We start from the raw sequence: 6,257 nt of genomic DNA, 5'->3' as shown, positions 1-6,257 counted from the left end.
TATACATGTGATTAGTCTTTTAGCTGGTTTGGCTGCATTGCTCTGCTTGATCACTTGCCAGTTTGTCCAAAATGTTGTGTACACATGGGTCAGAGTTGCTATAAATATCCACATCTTCCCACTTAAAATTGTTTTACAAATCCTGATGCTTCTGTGGGAATTTGCATACGCAAATTCCACACCTCTTTTTTTTGAATACGCTTTATAAATGAAGCCCCCTGGACATTGTTTACTCCTATATTCAAGCTGGTAATTAACCGATACTGTGGTGGGCTGGCGACCTGCCCTGGGGTTGTTTCCTGCCTTGCGCCCTGTTTTGGCTGGGATTGGCTCCAGCAGACCCCCGTGACCCTGTAGTTAGGATATAGCGGGTTGGATAATGGATGGATGGATGAATTAACTGATAGCATATATGTACAAAAAAGAATTTTGGTTTATAGCAAAAGTGGTTTATTATTTTAACAAATTAATTTGCCTATTAATACATGAATTCTGCATTAATTCCTTCACTTTTGGTTTGTTTCATTTAAGAACTTAGAAATTTGAGGAGGAGGAGGAGTCGAAACACACAGCTGGAATCACCTTGGGGCGAGCAACCTCAACTCATAAACTGAAGGTGCAGAGCTCAAAACTCAAAGGAGAGAAACATTTTCTATGCCAAAAAGTATGTAACTGCCAGAAACAAATAGTCATCCCTGTAATTTAATAAAGGCTTTGACGCTAATCTGTGTTTCTTTGTAACTGGAGTTTAGCTACTGTGGCTACTGCGTTTGAAAATGTTTAACTAGCTAAACTACTTAGGCTGAACTAAATATTCACACATCCTTCTTTCAAAGTCATACATGCGTGTTGTTATTTGGGCTAAATTTAAAAACTTTTTTTTTTGATTTATAGTAGATTTTTTGATTTATTGTACAGTAGATACATTTAGGCTTTAATATGGTGACAGCTGGATTATTGAGGTTTGTTTTCATCTGAGTAAGGTTTCATTTTTTGGTTAATTTTGAAGTGCATAGTAATTTCATTTCTTATTTTTTAGTACTCACTTAATGACTTGGTCTGCTTCACATCACACTTACAGTAATAAGGGCTGCCTCAATGACTGACGTCATGAAAGTTCTGTAATAAATTATCGTTTGTCCGAGATTGTGGATTCTTCAGCATGAGGTCTGAGAAGTGAATACCTTTAGAGAAAGATTTACTTTTGAATCTTTGTTTTTTGTCATAAAAATATCCAACCATCCATCCCGCACACACTAGGGACAATTTTGGATCACCAATGCACCTAACCTGCATGTCTTTGGACTGTGGGAGGAAACCAGAGCACCCGGAGGAAACCCATGCAAACTCCACCCAGGGAGGACCTGGGTAGCGAACCCGCGTCTCCTAATTGCGAGGCAGCAGTGCTACCACTGCGCCACTGTACCACCCATCATAAAACATCTTCAAAGAAAATACATTTTTGAGTCTTGAATTTGCTGTTGGCCTATTGTCAGAGTAAAGTGCTTTTTTAGTTTGGATTTTTGTGGCAGCATGACCTTTAATAGTAAAGTGCTTTTCCAATTTTTTCAGATTTTGTGGCTACAGTGCACCCTTCAGTCAGTGAAAGCTGAATATCCAGATACAAAAAAGTTCAGAGAAGTTTAGATTTTTGTTGCAAAAACTTGCCTCCCAGTCACAGTAAAAAATTCTCCATTTTAATTTTTGTGACGGCTGATTACTTAAACATCAAAGTTCTTTCAAGTACTGTTTTTATGGCAACCGCTCGTCTCATGATTGTGGTGCATTTTTGGGTTTTTGTCTTGTGTTGTTGGCTTCAGTTCTTCATACGAATTCACTCAGTAAACAAGTGATATTAGAAAGCCTTATTTTTGGTGTTCTGCTTTTAATCCATGCTTGTTTTTATCTCAATGTTATGGCTCGGTTACTTATTAAGATTTTGCCGACAACTTTTTGAATTTCTAACCTGAACACAGACTACAGTTAATCCCTTTGGTTTATGAAAACAAATTTCAGTATTCAGAAAAGTTTACCCTTTTGTGTTTGATTTTATTTTTAGTCCACAGGAAGGAAATCTTTTGTTCTATTACAGGAAGAAATTTGCTTTACTGCTTTTAACATCAGAGCAAGGCTCGCTAACACTCAGTGTCAGTGGTCAACCTACTTGGTTTAGGAATTACAGCAGGAGGTGGATGTCTGAGCTGCAGACCTTTTGAGCCCTTTCTCATTTTGTAATAGTCAGAACAGTGTGTATGCAAAAAGATGTGAACTTCTGAGAGCAGTGGTTTTGTCATTGTTTGAATCACCTATAAGAACTTCAAAAAGCTTGAAGCTGAATTGTTGGAATTCACCCAAAATCTAATCAGCTGTTAAACCTAAAGAATTTGTTTGTCCACACAAAGAATCAGTCCATTCATTACTGAGTTACAGCATCCAGAATTTTTTTTTTACCATAGACATACAAACACACAACTTCCACAAATGCTCAAACATGTTCCCCAAATTGATTTTTTTTCATGAAAAGAATGCTTTTTCTATGCATGAACTATGGAGAAATTAACTAAGTACTGTATTAGTGTAGTTGCTATTGTTGTTCTGATTTCTTTTATCATTTCTTTTTGCTTTGCACCCTTCCCCTCCATAACCTATCATCTATGGGGTAGAAGTGAAAGCTTTTGATTCGTCAAAAAGTTCAATCTCTGGTTTTTGATGGATCTTAACATTTTAGTGTCCCCTGATACAGAAAACACAGATATCTTGTTTCTTATTTCACAGTTTCTTGAGGAAGATCTTGAGCTAAAACAGCTGGATGGAAGAAATACCAAACTCAGAACTTAACCCTGTTATGAGATGATGATGTTCTGATTCGTTTTTGAGCCAAATCTTGCAAGAGAAAGAGACACTCTTGAGCAGAGATTCCCAAACTCGGTCCTGGGGGTACGCTGTGGCTGCAGGTTTGTATTCCAACCAGCTTCTGTTTTTAATTGAACTACTGGGCTAATTAAGTGAGCTGATATTTCCCAAGTTCTGTGTTTAGGGAACAATATAGAAATTAGAAAACTAAGTTTGCTAAAAAAATATATATATATATTAAAATGTACCAAGCAGTTATATAGGAATAGTGTATTTTGTTCTTTTTAACAATATTTTCATCTTGATTTTCATCCTACTTTTCTAGGTGTTCTACTGTAATTGTTGAATTAATCCATTATTTAGTAATTAGTGGGCCTGATGCTAAAGTAGCTGCAGCCTTTGATTATTCAGCGTTGTTTGCCTGGGTGTCTGCTCTGCTCATTTTTAATTGTCATTAATAAGATACAATGAAGGGGAAAAACTGCACAGAGGAAGGACAAAATATAATGAAATCAACAAAAGAGAGTTAAGCAATTAAATCTTTAGCAAAAGCAGAAATATTTATAAATGTGTTATAAATCTAAAAATCATGCTGCTGTGCTTTTCTGAATGTTGAATAAAAGAAAAAATAATACCAGCTAATTAAATGATATCAGTGTTGTCACTGATTAGGAATCTGGTTGGAACAAAAACCTGCAGCCACAGTGGGCCCGAGGACCGAGGTGTGTGAATTCTTCTTGTCAGTTGCTATCGTAATGCCCTATTTTATGATCAGAAAGATCAGCATCAGAGTGGTAAATAATTACTGAAATGTTATAGAATAGATCCAAGGGTGCAAATCCTACTGATACTCACATCCGTAGTTTTGTACTTTTATACATTATCTTGTAATAATTTAATAACTTCTAGATTTTGATATCTATCATATAAATATTTAATAAAAAGATTGAGGGGGAAAATGACGACTACAGTACTCCACGGCCTATTAACAAATAAGCACTGTGGGCTGCACTGTGTTTGGAAGTTTCTAATGGTTAAACTGGTAAAAGTCCATGTCCAATTTAATAACTTATACAATGATTAGACGGCCAGGGAAGCAAAATGAAAAGGCCAGCAGAGAAAATAAACCTCCAAGGTTCGAAAGCTTTAAAGACGAGTTCCACCTGGGCATTCTATAATACTAAAATGTAATGGAGTTATTCAATATTATTTACTTACGATGGAAAGCCTTAAAAGATTCAGTGCTACAGGTATCATTACAGCAGTAACATCCTTCAACTGCGCCAGCACTTAGGGCAGACACAGAGCCCTTCGGCAAGGAGGCAGTGTGCCGACACATAACATCAGAAAGAAGCAGAAAAAAAAGATAACAAAAGAGTAAATTGTTATTGTAAATTTTATATATATATATATATGTAAAACTTAATAAAAGTTGATTTTCTATGGAAAGCATCCAGAGCTGTGAACAAATATAATGGTTAAAATATGTGATGCACTATGAATAAATCATATTTTTAAGAGCAGTTTTTGAAAGGCCAACTTCCCATTCTCAGAAGTAAAATATACAAATAAATAAATATATCCATAATCTATCAAAATTAACATATTAAACAATGCAGGGCTATTAAGATGGTGTAATCTGTGCATATGTTGCAGAGTCTTGTAGTGTGTCAATTTAATCAATGTCTTCCTAAAAAGATATATTTTTGTACATGTTTATAAAATGCTTGGTTCCTATTATTGTATATAATTTCTATATGGTACCTTCCCAGTTCTAGTCTAGTTTATTCTAGGGAAATATGTATACTAGATTGTCAGGAATGATATTGGCAGCAGTGCGCACATTTCTTATTTATTCTTACATTGTTTCGCTGCAAATATGTTTCCACCAAAGAAAAGGCGTTCTTACATTGCTGTCTTTGTTCTTTTTGCCGAGTTCTCAATTTGACATCAGTAACGTAACTACATAGTGACAGCAGCGTTGTCTCAAAGCTCCACTAGTTGTGTTATTCCTCAGTGTGGGTATTTGTCCAGGAAATTCTGGCCCAGCAGTGTGCCCCAGAATCTTTACCAGAGTTAGAACCTGGAAAATAACGGCTTGCTTAGTTAAAGTTGGAGTCCAATTGAAAGCTGAAGTTGGTTAGGCAAACACTTGCAGCAATGGGGTTATCTTAGATTGGATTTAAGAACCACCGACCTCCCAAGCACAGACGAAAAATCAATCCAAGAAAAAGCCCCTACTGACTTTGTAACAGACTATGCAGTAGCAATGAAACTTCTGCTCATCGACACATCAAAACACCCTGTTTCATTCTAAATTGTGCCTTCTTCTGCGAAACACAACGGAGCAGAAACTTGAAGGCATTATGAAGGAGACGTGAAGGGACTCAACCCCCTGATTGATTTTCAAAACACACAAACACATGTGTTCTGAATTGACTTCTTATTTGTGTTAGTTGGATTCTGGAAATTCCTTCTAAAAAAGGAATTGTATTTTTTAAGCTTTTAAGAAATGACTGTAATACCCTACTTGTTATACTGTTATAACAAATCTAATTTGTACAGTGGTTGCTGTGGTGTGGCTGTACACCAAAAGCATGAAGTACAACACCTCTGCCCATGGCAATGGGCTCCTTTTAGCCTGTGTACTAACCAGAGGACTTCTGATTGACATCCAATCCTCATTATGAAGACAGATAAACAGGCTCAGGTGCTTAAAGGGCTGCCAACAACCCTTTCGGAACTTCAGCTCGATCTGCTACTTAACTTTGTCCTCTCAGGCAAACCTTTTAATGATAGCTTACCTACGTAAGATCACTTAGACTGTAACCGGCTCCATGAGCCTCCCGCATGTGTCAAGTAAGCCAGTTAAGGGCACATATAATACTTCACCTGTCTAAGAGCTGCCTCCTAATAAAACTTAATGGTTGTGTGCTGCTTTTGGTTTTCTAAGCAAAATGTAGAAAATATGCACTTATATTTGTAATGAAAAAAAATCGGGAGTGGTCTCCCCAGACTTTCTCGTATACTCAGATATGGGGAAGGATATTGGAGGAGTAAATTGCAAGACAATGATTATATTTTTATGTTATGTACATTAAAGAACCATCAACAACAAATCAAGTGGGTCACAAGTTACAAGAAACTTTAATGTGTGGAATGTAATACTTGTACACAAAACTTTGTTTACGTAAAACAAAAACATAATCAGATATGTACAGTATGTATTACCATTTGAACGTCAAACGGAAAATTGTAATTATCTCGAAAACCAGCCGTTTTTTGTAAAAATGCAAAGTTACAAAAAATGCTTAGAATATGGTGCTTTCCCATAATATGATGTAAAATTTACTTTACTTTTGGGGAAACGTTTCAATTAAAGTACCACTTCCGGTTAGCAGAAA

This window comes from Polypterus senegalus, chromosome 9, assembly GCF_016835505.1.
Source record: "Polypterus senegalus isolate Bchr_013 chromosome 9, ASM1683550v1, whole genome shotgun sequence".
In the NCBI taxonomy this organism is placed as follows: Eukaryota; Metazoa; Chordata; class Cladistia; order Polypteriformes; family Polypteridae; genus Polypterus; species Polypterus senegalus.
This window is presented reverse-complemented; position numbering follows the sequence as displayed.